Source organism: Capricornis sumatraensis, chromosome 4 (assembly GCF_032405125.1).
Source record: "Capricornis sumatraensis isolate serow.1 chromosome 4, serow.2, whole genome shotgun sequence".
NCBI lineage: Eukaryota > Metazoa > Chordata > Mammalia > Artiodactyla > Bovidae > Capricornis > Capricornis sumatraensis.
Genome location: NC_091072.1, coordinates 147,424,669 through 147,441,299, shown reverse-complemented (window position 1 = coordinate 147,441,299; position 16,631 = coordinate 147,424,669). Strand labels below are relative to the sequence as shown.

The window sequence follows — 16,631 nt, the reverse complement described above, 5'->3', positions numbered from 1 at the left end:
TTTAGAACCCAGTGCTGGCTGACTTGTCTCATTCCACATCAAGACCTCAGCACCATAGAAAGGGAGTTTAATGGGCTGTTGTGTCCTGGAAACTCAGGGCCCTCATAGCTCATATTTAAATATCATCAAAACAGGGAATCAGCTTCTTTCCTCTCTGCCAATGGAGAGTAACTGAGCATTGTGGATTAGCATAACTTCAATGCGAGGTACCATGTTCTGCTTTAGAAACTCATCAAACATACCTGAACCTCAGTCAGAAGTCCACATACAGCAGTTAGAATTAGCTGTTTAAGATCTTAGAGTCTAAAACTTCAAGGTAAAAATTGCTTCAGTGTGTCTCCTGAAAGTGAGTTTTCCTTTTGTGAGCATTTGTTTAATACAAAATTATGACCTAATGAAAAAGAAAAACAAAATAAATTCTGCATGCTCTCATCTGCTTGCCTGGTGGTTTTGGTTAATTTGTCAGTTAGGCAGCAGTGTCTTCTCTGGATTGAGTGCTGCACTGAGATGTTACAGTTTATTCTGGTGAGGAGGGACCCAAAGTCTCCCTTCTACTCTTTTCCAAGGAAACAGAAAAACAAGCAAGCAAGCAAACAAAGAACTCCTCATTTTCCACAAAATGATCAGTGGTGAAGAAGGACTGGACAATAGAGACTAATATTTTCTTTTAATTGAAGTACAGTTGATTTACAATGTTCTAAATATATATATATGTATGTGTATATGTATATATATATATATAAAAGTATATATATATATATACTTCCCTGATGGCTCAGCAATAAGGAATCTGCCTGCAATGCAGGAGCTGCAGAAGATCCCCTGGAGGAGGGCAGGGCAACCCACTCCAGTATTCTTGCTTGCAGAATCCCAAGGACAGAGCCTGGCAGGCTACAGTCCATGGGATCACTAAGAGTCAGACAAGACTGAAGTGACTGAGCACACACACATATATCAGTTCAGTTCAGTTCAGTTCAGTTCAATCGCTCAGTTGTGTCCGACTCTTTGTGATCCCATGGACTGCAGCACGCCAGGCTTCCCTGTCCATCACCAACTCCTGGAGCTTGCTCAAACTCATGTCCATTGAGTTGGTGATGCCATCCAACAATCTTATTCTCTGTTGTCCCCTTCTCCTCCTGCCTTCAATCTTTCCCAGCATCAGAGTCTTTTCAAATGAGTCAGTTCAGGTGGCCAAACTATTGGAGTTTCAGCTTCAGCATCAGTCTTTCTGATGAATATTCAGGATTGATTCCCTTTAGGATGGACTGGTTGGATCTCCTTGCAGTCCAAGGGACTCTCGAGAGTTGTCTCCAACATCACAGTTCAAAAGCATCAATTCTTCAGCACTCAGCTTTCTTTATAGTCCAACTCTCACATCCAACAGTTAGAACTGGACGTGTAACAACAGACTGGTTCCAAATAGGAAAAGGAGTACGTCAAGGCTGTATATTGTCACCCTGCTTATTTAACTTATATGCAGAGCACATCATGAGAAACACTGGGCTGGATGAGGCACAAACTGGAATCAAGATTGCTGGGAGAAATATCAATAACCTCAGATATGCAGATAACACCATTGTTATGGTAGAAAGTGAAGAAGAACTAAAGAGTCTTTTGATGAAGGTGAAAGAGGAGAGTGAAAAAGCTGGCTTAAAGCTCAACATTCAGAAAACCAAGATCATGGCATCCAGTCTCATCACTATGGCAGATGGGGAAACAGTGGAAACAGTGTCAGACTTTATTTTTTGGGGCTCGAAAATCACTGCAGATGGTGATTGCAGCCATGAAATTAAACGATGCTTGCTCCTTGGAAGAAAAGCTATGACCAAACTAAATAGCATATTAAACAGCAGAGACATTACTTTGCCAACAAAGGTCCGTCTAGTCAAGGCTATGGTTTTTCCAGTGGTCATGTATGGATGTGAGAGTTGGACTGTGAAGAAAGCTGAGCACCAAAGAATTGATGCTTTTGAACTGTGGTGTTGGAGAAGACTCTCAAGAGTCCCTTGGACTGCAAGGAGATCCAACCAGTCCATCCTAAAGGAAATCAGTCCTGAATATTCATTGGAAGGACTGATGTTGAAGCTGAAACTTCAATACTTTGGCAACCTGATGTGAAGAGCTGACTCATTTGAAAAGACCCTGAATCTGGGAAAGACTGAAGGTGGGAGGAGAAGGGGATGACAGAGGATGAGATGGTTGGATGGTCTCACTAACTCAATGGGCATGAATTTGAGTAAACTCCAGTAGTTGGTGATGGACAGGGAGGCCTGGCATGCTGCAGTCCATGGGATCACAAAGAGTCAGACAGCACTGAGCGACAGAACTGAACTGAACTGAACTGAACTGATATCCATACATGACCACTGGAAACACCAAAGCTTTGACTAGATGGACTTTTATTGGCAAAGTAGTGTCTCTGCTTTTTAATATGCTGTCTAAGTTGGTCATAACTTTTCTTCCAAGGAGCAAATATCTTTTAATTTCATGGTTGCAGTCATCTTCTGCAATGATTTTGGAGCCCTCCCAAAATAAAGTCTGACTGTTTCCATTGTTTCCCTATCTATTTGTCATGAAGTGATGGGACCAGATGCCATTATCTTAATTTTCTGAATGTTGAGTTTTAAGCCAACTTTTCCACAATACTGTTTTCCAGTACAGTTTATTATAGGATATTGAATATAGTTCCCTGTGCTATATAGTGGGACCTTGTTTTTTATATCTATCCTGTATATAAAAGTTTGGAATCTGCTAATCCCAAACTCCTCATTTATTCCTCCCACCCCTTCCCCCCTTCAGTAACCATAAGCTTTTCTACCCAGAGATTAGTACTTTTTAAACTGAGGACAGGAGAGCTATCTTGGGGTGGCCATTGCCCCAGATGAGGTGTCTTACAGAAGCCATGGCCTGAGATTAAGAGTTCAAGGGGACTCTGGTCTGTTTGATGTGACACGTGGCTTTCAGGAATCCATTTTTTTTTTTTTAATCAGAAGCCAAAAGGGGTGTATATGTGGCCTGTCAAGAAAGGACTTCGATCTCCCACAGACCAAAAGGGCCAAATTCCACAGATGACCTTAGACTGTATTAAAACATGGTGACGTAAATAGAACATTAATTGAAAGGTCTGAAGAACCAAAGGGGAGTTATGATAGGAAGCTTCTGGAAGGATCTTATCCAAATAAGCATGGAGCATAAAGCCATTTATGTTACTCCTTAACTGTATACCTTTCCCTCCTGACCACCACCTGTCATTCCATGTGCCATGGAGTTGACTGTGAACCCTGGACTACAGTGCGTTGGACAGGAGAAGGGGGAATCTTCTAGGAAAAAAAAAAGAATCGCAAAAATATTAAGATTAAGAAATATGCTTGTGATGTAGACATTTTCCTTCTTTTTAATAACTGGAAGAGTAGAAAAAAAATTAACCTGGAATCTGACAAATAACAGAGAAAAGAAGTCTATCTCTACCAGTGATAGTCTTCAGTCTATCTGGGTTCTGCTGTCACTGATTGGCCGAGATATTGGTGAAGATTTGCTTGTTGCTGCTGCCTCAGACAACAAGATGAGTTGTTTTTCTCATCATTAGCTGTATTATCAGATAATTTCCCTGGTGAGTGGCAGGGAAGGGTTCTAAGTGAGTCATCATCAGAAAGACTTTAGAGCTGGGAAGGGCTCCTTGCCAAGGCCTAGAAGGGCTGGAAAATTGTTCACTGTGGTTTAAATCAGTCATACAGCCTTGCAAGTCACTTGAGAATGTGTTTGTTTCATCTGAAACTCAAGGAAAGACAACTTTTCAAAAAGCAGGTGAACCGTCACATTTCTTTGGTCAGAAGAAAAGAAAAAGGACTGGTGGGTCCGCGCCTCACGCCTGGGAAAAAAGATGTCAACCAGAGGCCAAGAGGACTCTCTGGGAAAGACCCTGGTTGAAATTGGACCAGAAGGATCTGGTGGGATTTTTGGATTCTATAAATTGCTTTTACTTTGATTTCTATCAGAAAAAATTCTGTGAAAATGTGACTTTTTAACTTTTTGAATATGCATCCTTTTTTTTTTTTAGATTTGAAAATATGAGAAAACTTCTTTTCAGCTATTTTCAGGTGTAGCTCACAAATAAATTGTAAGATAATTAAAGTGTACAATGTGATGATTTGACCTGCCTATGTATTGTGAAAGGATATCTTCTATCCAGTTAATTCACACACCTCTCACCTCACGTGTGTGTGTGTATTACTCGCTCAGTTGTGTTCGTTTCTTTGTGACCTCATGGACTATAGCCCACCAGGCCCCTCTGTCCATGGGATTTTCCAGGCGAGAATACTGGAGTGGGTTGCCATTCCCTTCTCCAGGGGATCTTCCCGACCCAGGGATCAAACCTGCATCTCTTGCATCTCCTGCACTGGCGTGTTCTTTACTGTCTGAGCCACCAGGGAAGCCCTCAACTCACGTATTTCTCCTCAACTCACGTATTTCTCCTTAATTTTTTTTTTTTTTTTGTGGGAACATTGAAGTTCTACTCTCTTGGCAAATTTCAGTGATACAATATATTGTTATCAATTATAGTCACCATGTTACACATTATATCCTCAGACCTTATTTATCTTATAACTATAATTTATACCCTTGTATTGATCACTCTCTATTTCCCCTATGCCTCAACCCAGGGTGACAACTCTTTTACTTTCTCTTCCCATGAGTTTAACTTTTTCAAAAAGATTTGACACATACGTGGTATCATGCAGTATTGCCTTTCTCTGGCTTATTTCACTTAAGGTAACCTCCTCCAGTTTCACCCATATTGGTGCAAATGACAGGATTTCCCCCTCTCCTCTTTTTTTTAAGGCTGAATAATATTATATATATTGTGTATACACACACACACACACACACACACACTCACACACTATTTTTTCTTGATCCATCCATCTGTTGATTGACACTTAGGTTATTTCCAAGTCTTGGCTATTGTGAATAATGCTGCAATGAATATGGAGATACAGATGTCTTTTTGGGATAATCATCTCATTTCTTTTGGAAAAACACCCAGAAGTGGAATTGATGGATCCCACAGTAGATCTATTTTTGATTTCTTGAGAAACCTTCATACTGTTTTAATAGCAGCTGTATCAATTTACATTCTCAAAAACAATGTACAAGGATTCCCTTTTCTCCATATCCTTGTCAGTATTTGATATCTCTTGTGTTTTTGATAATAGCCATCCTAACAGATATGAAGTGATATTTCATTTTGTGTGTGTATGAATTTTTCTTTTGGATGTGCCGCGAGGCTTGTGGGATCTTAGTTCTCTGACCAGGGATTGAACCTATGCCCTTGGCAGTGAAAGCACAGAGTGCTAACCACTGGACCACCAGGAAGTTCCCTCACTGTGGCTTCAATTTGTATCTCCTTAATTATTAGTGATGCTGAGCATTTTTTCACGTACCCATTGGCCACTGTCATACAGCTTCCTTGGGGAAGGTCTGCTCAGGTCCTTTGCTCATTTTTGAATTGGGTTATTTCCCTTTTTTTTGGCTATTGAGTCATAAGAGTTCCTTGTGTATGTTGGATATTGACCGATCATCAGAGAAGCAGTTTCAGATTATTTTCTCCCATCATGTTGGTTGCCTTTTCATTTTGAAGATGGTTTCCTTCCTGAGCAGAAGCTTTTTAGTTTGATGTAGTCCCACTTGTTTATTTTTGCTTTTGTTGCCTAGTGGTCTTCTTTCTTGGGGGTGCAGCTTCTGTTTGAAAAGCCTCTTGTTCTACAAAGGAATACAAATGACATAGAATACCAACAACAGCCCAGCAAGGCGCTAATCCTAATTTTAACCACTGTATTCTGTCTGACATCCAAATAGGTTGCTTGCAATCTGTCTTCCTTTATGTTTAGCATTCTCCTTTGTCTTCTCTGCTTGGGACAGACTTTGAAGTATTTTTGGCACAGTATGCTCAGGTTTGTCTGGGTACTCTCTACTCATGGGTAAAATGAAAATGTTTTCTTCATCTCTCTTGCACAGGAAGCAAGAAGAACCTAAGGTTTCCAATGGGAAAAAAAAGAGGTTGGTTAGAATAAAAATTCACAGGAGCCAGGGATAAAAGCAAAAAAAGTGCCTAAGTAAACAGTGGAGACAAACTCAAGATAAAAGAAATACAATTCTGGGATCACTGGAAGCAAAGAGAGAGAATCTGGTCTTTACATGGAGCCAAGCAGAGGTGGTGAGAATGGAAAAGGGCTGAACCCAAGAGGCTGGACAGAGGTATTCTGATTGAGAATTTGGAAAAATTAATTAACTAAGGTGGACCTGGGCTTCCCCAATGGCTCAGAGTGAAATATCTGCCTGCAGTGTGGGAGACGCAGGAGACACAGATTCAATCCCTGGGTTGGGAAGATCCCCTGGCAGAGGAAATGGCAATCCACTCCATTATTCTTGCCTGAATGGACAACAGGAGTGCCTGCACAGCTATAGCCTAAAGAGTTGCAAAGTGTTGGACATGACAGACCGATTGAGCACACAGTTTTGACCTAGGTGAACTTTATATCTGCTTGGGCATGTGTGTATGTGGGTCTGTGTGTGTGTGTGTGTGTGTGTGTGTGTGTATGTATTAATACTCGTGACATAATTTAATGTAGAATTTCCCCTCATAAATTTATGAAATTGTCTCAATGTGTCTTAGATGGTCCTGACCCTTTCCAGTCTCCTTTTCTTGAACTTGGCTGCTTGCTTTGGCATCTTATGCTGTTCTCATTATCATCTTTTATCCTTCAGTGTGAATAGATATGGTGGTGGCAAGAATACACAGAACTGTACAAAAAAGATCTTCACGACCCAGATAATCATGATGGTGTGATCACTCATCTAGAGCCAGACATCCTGGAATGTGAAGTCAAGTGGGCCTTAGGAAGCATCACTATGAACAAAGCTAGTGGAGGTGATGGAATTCCAGTTGAGCTGTTTCAAATCCTGAAAGATGATGCTGTGAAAGTGCTGCACTCAATATGCCAGCAAATTTGGAAAACTCAGCAGTGGCCACAGGACTGGAAAAGGTCAGTTTTCATTCAAATTCCAAAGAAAGGCAATGCCAAAGAATGCTCAAACTACCGCACAATTGCACTCATCTTACACGCTAGTAAAGTAATGCTCAAAATTCTACAAGCCAGGCTTCAGCAATACGGGAACTGAGAACTTCCTGATGTTCAAGCTGGTTTGAGAAAAGGCAGAGGAACCAGAGATCAAATTGCCAACATCCGCTGGATCATCGAAAAAGCAAGAGGGTTCCAGAAAAACATCTATTTCTGCTTTATTGACTTTGCTAAAGCCTTTGACTGTGTGGATCACAATAAACTGTGGAAAATTCCTTAAGATATGCGAATACCAGACCACCTAACCTGCCTCTTGAGAAATCTGTATGCAGGTCAGGAAGCAACAGTTAGAACTGGATATGGAACAACAGACTGGTTCGAAATAGGAAAAGGAGTACATCAAGGCTGTATATTGTCACCCTGCTTATTTAACTTATATGCAGAGGACATCATGAGAAATGCTGGACTGGAAGAAGCACAAGCTGGAATCAAGATTGCCAGGGGAAATATCAATAACCTCAGATATGCAGATGACACCACCCTTATGGCAGAAAGTGAAGAGGAACTATAAAGCCTCTGGTGAAAGTGAAAGAGGAGAGTGAAAAAGTTGGCTTAAAGCTCAACATTCAGAAAACCAAGATCATGGCATCTGGTCCCATCACTTCATGGGAAATAGATGGGGAAACAGTGGAAACAGTGTCAGACTTTATTTTTTGGGCTCCAAAATCACTGCAGATGGTGACTGCAGCCATGAAATTAAAAGACACTTGCTCCTTGGAAGAAAAGGTATGACCAACCTAGATAGCATATTCAGAAGCAGAGACATTACTTTGCCGACTAAGGTCCGTCTAGTCAAGGCTATTGTTTTTCCTGTGGTCATGTATGGATGTGAGAGTTGGACTGTGAAAGGCTGAGCGCTGAAGAATTGATGCTTTTGAACCTTGGTGTTGGAGAAGACTCTTGAGAGTCCCTTGGACTGCAAGGAGATCCAACCAGTCCATTCTGAAGGAGATCAACCCTGGGATTTCTTTGGAAGGAATGATGCTAAAGCTGAAACTCCAGTACTTTGGCCACCTCATGTGAAGAGTTGACTTATTGGAAAAGACTTTGATGCTGGGAGAGATTAGGGGCAGGAGGAGAAGGGGACGACAGAGGATGAGATGGCTGGATGGTATCACTGACTCGATGGACGTGAGTTTGAGTGAACTCCGGGAGCTGGTGATGGACAGGGAGGCCTGGCGTGCTGCGATTCATGGGGTCGCAAAGAGTCGGACACGACTGAGCAACTGAACTGAACTGAACTGAACTCATTTTGATGAGCAGAGATGGAGAGATTACTTGAGAGTGGGGATGCAAAATTGCCTTCAGTTCAGTTCAGTCGCTCAGTTATGACTGACTCTTTCTGACCCCATGGACTGCAGCACACCAGGCTTCCCTGTCCAACACCAACTCCTGGAGCTTGCTCAAACTCATGTCCATCGAGTCAGTGATGTCATTCAGCCATCTCATCCCTTCTCTTCCTTTCTTCAATCTTTCCTAGCATCAGGGTCTTTTTCAATGAGTCAGTTCTTCCCATCAGGTGGTCAAAGTATTGGAGCTTCAGTTTCAACATCAGTCCTTCCAATGAATATTCAGGACTGATTTCCTTTAGGATTGACTGGTTTGATCTCCTTGCACTGAAGGTAGTCTCAAGAGTCTTCTCCAACATCACAGTTCAAAAGCATCAATTCTTTGGTGCTCAGCTTTCTTATGCTCCAACTCTCTAGAAATGCCTTTAATGATAGTAGTAATCTATGTTGCATTCCACCAGACTGACTGAAAGGTGTGTTGTATTCCACCAGGCTGACTGAAAAAGTGTGATTCTAAGATCATAGTCATGAAGAAGCATCCTGCCTTCCGATTGTGTATATCAAAGCAGTAAGACACTATAGGACCCCTCCCCAGCATAGCTCACAGTGTGCCTAATGCTGCCTTAAGCCCGTCTCTTGTATTATCTCATTTAACTCTTTAATACTGATTAAATAATGTATTGGCATATGCTGTACAGCCAAGTGATTCAGTTGTACATATCTGTATTCTTTTTCATGTTCCTTTCCATTATAGTCTATCACAGGACATTGAATACAGTTCCCTGTGCCGTACAGTGGGACCTTGTTGTTCACCCATCCTATATATTTAATAGTTTGTATCTGCTAATCCCAAGCTTCCAGTCCTTCCCTCTCCCACACCCTGACCCCTTGGCAAGCGCAAGTCTGTTCTCTGTGTCTGTGAGTCTGTTCCTGTTTCATAGCTAAGTTCACTCTTGTCATATATTAGAGTCCACATATAAGTGACATCATGGTATTTGTCTTTTTCTGACTTACTTCACTGAGTATGACCGTCTCTAGGACCATCCATGTTGCTGCAAATGGCATTATTTCATTCTTTTTTATGCTTGTGATTCTTTAATATTCATATGAGATTGCAAAAGATACTATTGTATAAGACTTGTATGAGTTACTTTTATTATTACCCCCATTTTATAGAAGAAGAAACTTTGGCTCGGTTTGCCTTCTGTCTGTGGAAAAACTTTAGCCAAAGAATAAGTTTAACCAGAGAAGTGAGAACATGCAGGAACAAAGGAAAACAGTCAAAGGAGGCCAAATAATAAGAGTTTAGACATCAACTAAAGAGTTTAGACATGGTCAAGGACCTCTAGTTCCTTCTCAAGGGCTATAGATAATATTCTGAGCCATATCCTGTGAGCTGCCTTATAGATACTGAAACCCCAGGTGGAGAAGTTAACTGCAGGATGACCAGACTGTAGCCATGATATAAACTGCCACAATTCAAAGAATTGGCCTTAAGGAAATGAGAACAAACCGACCTTGGAATTGAAAAATAAGTGTACTTAATTGAGGTGATGCTGCTCAGATCACCAGTGACTAATTTCCAGATGACTGTCAGAGCTGACTGTGCTGTGTCTGCACGTCGCCCCCTCCCTCAGCCTGTGAAAGCTCTAGCCCACTGATTGCCAGCCTGTCCAAAGGCCAACTCCTGTCCTTTGGACAATCCCCACTGATGGTTCAGTCACTCAGTCACGTCTCTTTGCAACCGCATAGACTGCAGCACGCCAGGCTTCCCTGTCCTTCAGTATCTCCCAGAGTTTGCTCAAACTCATGTCCATTGAGTGGTAATGCCATCCAAGCATCTTATTCCCACTAGTTGCTGGTATCCAAAATAAAGCAAACTTTCCTTTCCATCACCAACCTGGCCTCTTTATTGGCTTTTGAGCAGCTGGTTTCCTTTTTGGGTTATATTACCTCCAAATACCATGATGTTAGAAGTTAAGGCTTCAACATATAAATTTTGAGGGAGAGACACAGACTCACTCCACAGCAGCCGCTATTTCTGAGCATGCTTGGCTGATTTTTCCTGTTCTCCCAGGCTTTTGATGGTGTGTCTCAGGGCATACTCAGTGATCTTGATTTTTTCTCTTCTCTATCCTGCTTCACTCCTTTGGTGGCCTCGTCCATGCTGTGGCTTTAAACACACATCCATATACCTACCAATGACTCTGAAGTTTACATTTTTAGCTCAGACCTTTTGTGTCAACTCCAAATCTACACATCAGCCGACTTAACATCTCTCCTAGGGAGTCTCATAGACATGTTTGTAACTTTTTGACAGTTATAACCATATCATTAGAACAATCATTTTAATGAGTCTGCTAATTCTTACATCTGTATCAGTTCTGGCTTGGTTTTGGTGGATTTTTCCCCTTGTTATGGATCGTATTTTCCTGCTTTTTTGAATATTTCATATTCTTTGATTGGCTGTCAGACTGTGAATTTTATCTTGTTGAGTGTGGGATATTTTTGTAATTCTATAAATATTTTTAAGCTTTGTTCTCGGACTCAGTTAAGTTACTTGGAAACATTTTGAGTCTTGCTTTTAACATTTATTAGCTGGGACCAGAGCAGCATTTAATCTATGGCCCATTGCTCCCTGCTATGAGATAATACCCTTCTACTAGAGGAAAACAATAGAATGGGAAAGACTAGAGATCTCTTCAAGAAAATTAGAGATACCAAGGGAATACTTCATGCAAAGATGGGCACAATAAAGGACAATAATGGCACGAACCTAACAGAAGCAGAAGATATTAAGAAGAGGTAGCAAGAATATATAGAAGAACTATACAAAAAAGATCTCCATGACCTAGATAACCACGATGGTGTGATCACTCACCTAGAGCCAGACATCCTGGAATGCGAGTCAAGTGGGCCTTAGGAAGCATTACTCTGAACAAAACTAGTGGAGGTGATGGAATTCCAGTTGAGCTCTTCCAAATCCTAAAAGATGACGTTGTGAAAGTGCTGCACTCAATATGTCAGCAAATTTGGAAAACTCAGCAGTGGCCACAGGACTGGAAAAGGTTAGTTTTCATTCCAATCCCAAAGAAAGGCAATGCCAAAGAATGTTCAAAATACTGCACACTTGCACTCATCTCACACCCCAGCAAAGTAATGCTCAACATTCTCCAAGCCAGGCTTCAGCAATACGTGAACCAAAAATGTCCAGATGCTCAAGCTGGATTTAGAAAAGGGAGAGGAACCAGAGATCAAAATGCCAACATCCACTGGATCATCAAGAAAGCAAGAGAGTTCCAGAAAAACATCTATTCTGCTTTATATGCCTTTGACTGTGTGGATCACAATAAACTGTGGAAAATTCTGAAAGAGATGGGAATACCAGACTTCTGTCTCCTGAGAAATCTGTATGCAGGTCAGGAAGCAACAGTTAGAACTGGACATGGAACAACAGACTGGTTCGAAATTGGGAAAGGAGTAGGTCAAGGCTGTATATTGTCACCCTGCTTATTTAACTTATATGCAGAGGACATCATGAGAAATGCTGGACTGGATGAAACACAAGCTGGTATCAAAATTGCCAGGAGAAATATCAATAACCTCAGATATGCAGATGACACCACCCTATGGCAGAAAGTGAAGAAGAACTAAAGAGCCTCTTGATGAAAGTGAAAGAGGAGCGTGAAAAAGTTGGCTTAAAGCTCAACATTCAGAAAATGAAGATCATGGCATCTGGTCCCATCACTTCATGGCAAATAGATGGGTAAGCAATGAAAACAGTGACAGACTATTTTTTTGATCTCCAAAATCGCAGCAGATGGTGACTGCAGCCATGAAATGAAAAGATGCTTACTCCTTGGAAGAAAAGTTATAACCAACCTAGACAGCATATTCAAAAGCAGAGACATTACTTTGCCGATAAAGTTCCATCTAATCGAAGCTATGGTTTTCCCAGCAGTCAAGTATAGATGTGAGGGTTGTACTATAAAGAAAGCTGAGCACTGAAGAATTGATGCTTTTGAACTGTGGTGTTGGAGAAGACTCTTGAGAGTCCCTTGGACTTCAGGGAGATCAAATCAGTCCATCCTAAAGGAAATTAGTCCTGAATATTCATTGGAAGGACTGATGTTGAAGCTGAAGCTTCAATACTTTGGCAACCTGATGCGAAGAGCTGACTTATTTGAAAGACCCTCATGCTGGGAAAGACTGAAGGCGGGAGGAGAAGGGGATGACAGAGGATGAGATGGTTGGATGGTCTCACTAACTCAATGGGCATGAATTTGAGTAAACTCCAGTAGCTGGTGATGGACAGGAAGGCCTGGCATGCTGCAGTCCATGGGGTCACAAAGATTCGGACGTGACTGAGTGACTGAACTGACCCACCCTACCTAATGCCCCATACGTTTGGAGGTTTTCCAGTTTGGTTGGGTTTCCTAGGTGGCGCTAGGGGTAAAGAACCTGCCTGCCAATGCAGGAGACGTAAGAGATGTGGGTTCGATCCTTGGGTGGGGAAGATCCCTGGAGGAGGGCATGGCACCCTGCTCCAGCATTCTTGCCTGCAGCATCCCCTGGACAGAGGGACCTGGCTGGCTATAGTCCATAGGGTTGCAAAGAGTTGAATATGACTGAAGTGACTCGGCATGCATGCATGTTGCCTCTAATTTTAGTTTTTAAAGGAACCTCCATTCTGTTCTTCGTAGTGACTGTATTATTTTACACTGCCACCAACAGTGTAGGAGAGTTCCCTTTTTTCCCACACCTTCTTCAGCATTTATTGTTTGTGGATAAATGATTTATTAACAGCAGATCATCCTCATGGGCTAAGTGGTCCACCAGACATCCAGAATGGAGCCAAAAGTTCAGCACAGCCTCTGAGCCTCTTGCTCTGACTCCAGTAGAGTGAGCACGTTGCCCTAATGCACGGGGCCTTTCATACTTCGAATGATGGAGTTGCTCACCTCGTCCATGAATTCTACATGCACCAACTTGACTGTCTCTGCAAACCAGTCCTGCCCAGTACCTTGGTGACCCTGGCAAGCTTAACGGGCTGCACACAGCTTGTGTCTGTGGTGGCAGTTTGGTGGTGATTGGCCGGAGAGCTATTGTTTGGAGATTTTTTTGGTGGTGGCCGTTCTGACCAATGTGAAGTGATACCTCATTGTAGTGTTGAGTTTCATTGCTCTAATAATTAGTGATGTTGAATATCTTTTCATGTGCTTTTCGGTAGGGTATTATTGGGTCTTCCCTGGTGGCTCAGACAGTAAAGTATCTTTCTGCAGTGTGGGAGACCTGGGTTCAATCCTTGGGTGGGAAAGATCACCTGGAGGAGGGTGTGACAACTCACTCCATCATTCTTGCCTGGAGAATCCCATGGATAGAGGAGCCTGGTGGGCTACAGTCCATAGTATCACAAAGAGCTGGACCCGACTGAGCGACTTAGCACGCACACATTCAGGGTGCTATTACCTCTAATCATCTCAGAAGGCTTTTTTCTCCATCCTTCAGTAATTTCCTTGCCTGTGGGTGAATATTTGTAAGGATCTTCTGGAGTTCTCTGTGTGTGGCTGATTCCTCTCTGACACTAAGTTCTGGGCGCTTGTGGCTTGTATCTTCAACTCAAGGAGTCTGCTGAGCCCTACCTGGGTTTCTCCTAGCACCTCAGCTTTGAATCTCTCTCAAGGCAGTTAAGCTGAGACAATCATAGGATTCAGTCTCTCAGGAATCATTGTCTTCAGTACCTGAGGGCCAATGTCTCAGACACCATTGTTTCACATATGTGATATTTTTGTTGCTGCTATGGTTTGTCTGGTTCAGGCGGGAGGGTCCATCCGGTCTCTGTTACTCCATCTTTCTAGGCTGCTAGAGGTGCTAAGTCACTTCAGTTGTGTACAACTCCTTGCGACTACCAGGCTCCTCTATCCAACGGATTTTCCTGGCAAGAATACTGGAGTGGGTTGCCATTTCCTTTTCCAGGAGATCCTCCTGACCCAGGGATGGAACCCATGTCCTTTACATCTCCTGCACTGGCAGGCAGGTTGTTCACCACTAGTGCCACCTGGGAAGCCCTCTCTAATAGGCATTTATTAAAAACTTTATGGTCTTCCCAGGTGGCACAGTGGTAAAGAATACACCTGCCTATGTAGGAGATGCAAGAGATGTGGGTTCAGTTTCTGGGTAGAGAGGATGCCCTGGAGGAGGAACTGGCAACCCACTCCAGTATTGTTGCCTGGAAAATTTCATGGACAGAGGAGCCTGGTGGGCTACAGTCCATGAGGTCACAAAGAGGCAGACACGACTGAGCATATGGACACAACTGAGCACACACAGACACACACTCAGCATGTTCAAAAGAGGATTCATGTTTTTTAATAAAATCTCCTCCCTTTGTAGTCTTCGGCATCTAGTTGACTTCTTTCCTTTTCTCATCCTTCTCTCTCCAATATTTACTCCATCAGGAAATATTTTGGCTCTCTGCAAATTTTGACTACTTTGTATCACTTCCACTAAATCTACCTGGTCTGAGTTACCATCAGTTCTTGCTGGGGTAACCATAATTGGTAGCCAGTTACTCCTAACTGGTCGCTTTCATGCTTCCCGCCACCCCCACCCCCATATATACTCTGGCCACAATCCAGAAGCCAGAATAAGCCTTTTGAACTATGAGTTTGTATCCGTGAGCTCTGTTTTGGCTGTCTTTGTAAGTCCCTAATGGAGCCAGCATGTTCTTGCCTCGGGGCCTTTGCACTGGCTGTTCCCTCTTCCTAAATGTTTTCCCCCTAGGGCTTCCCAGGTGGCGCTAGTGGTGAAGAACCTGCCTGCCAATGCAAGAGATGTAAAGGACAAGGGTTCCATCCCTGGGTCAGGAGGATCCCTTGGAGAAGGAAATGGCAACCCACTTCAGTATTCTTGCCAGGAAAATCCCTTGGACAGAGGGGCCTGGTGGTCGCAAAGAGTCGGACACGACTGATGCGACTTAGCACCCCTAGCACTTGAAGTCTCGGAATATCTGAATTTTTTCAATCTTTGCTAAATATAAGCTTTCTCAATGAGGTTATTTCCTTAAACCTTTCAAAAATTAAAAAATATTTTAATATAGCTCTGAGAGTTGGAGCATAAAGAAAGCTGAGCTCTGAAGAATTGATCCTTTTGACCTGTGGTGTGGGAGAAGACTCTTGAGAGTCCCTGGGACAGCAAGGAGATCAAACCAGTCAGTCCTAAAGGAAATCAGTCCAGAATATCACTGGAAAGACTGATACTGAAGCTGAAGCTGCAATACTTTGGCCACCCGATGCGAAGAACTGACTCCTTAGAAAAGACCCTGATGCTGGGAAAGGTTGAAGAAAGGAGGACAAGGGATGAGGTGGTGGGATGGCATTGCTGACTCAATGGACATGAGTCTGAGCAAGCTCCAGGAGCTGGTGCTGGACAGGGAGGCCTGGCGCACTGCAGTCCATGGGGTCGCAAAGAGTTGGAGATGACGGAGCAATTGAACTGAACTGAATGCAGCTCTATCTTTCCTTCTGGAACATCTTCCTGTTGTTTAGTCACTAAGTCATGTCCAACTCTTTACAACTCCATGGACAGTAGCCTGCCAGGCTCCTTTGTCCATGGGATTTTCCAGGCAAGAATACTGGAGTTGGTTGCTATATCCTTTTCCAGGGGATCTTCCCGACTCAGGGATGGAACCCACACCACCTGCATTGGCAGGTAGGTTCTTTACCACGGAGTCACCTGGGAAGCTTGGGTAAAACATCTACACTGCTCAAAATTGGGAAGATCAAAAGAGAATACAGTGGTAACTTTTCTTTTTACTCCTATCTTCCCCCAGAAACCACCACTGTTTCTTATTTAACCTTCCAGTGATACTTTATACATGTAAAAGTAATATATAGCTACTCTTTTAAAAATACAAATGGTAGTATTTTGTCACACTGTTCTGCTTCTTACTTTTTTCATTTATCTGTCTTAGAGATTGAATTACTATGTTGTATTCTATTATCTGGATATTCCATAATTTACTTGAAACTTTGGTACTAGAATTTTCAGAATTCAGGATTTTAATACTTTGCTATAACCAACAATGCTGGAGTGTGCACCCTTGTACATAGGTCATTTATCTCATATGTGAGAATATCTGTGGGAAAAATTCATGGAGCTGGAATTGTGGGGTCAAAGGAATGTGCCTTTGTAACTTTGATTG

General features: G+C 42.5%; 1 pseudogene; it reads right to left on the bottom strand.

Annotated features, from left to right (window-relative positions):
• Positions 1–13,290: 13,290 nt before the first annotated feature.
• Positions 13,291–14,195, bottom strand: LOC138078783 (small ribosomal subunit protein eS28-like; annotated as a pseudogene).
• Between the last annotated feature and the right edge of the window lie 2,436 nt (positions 14,196–16,631).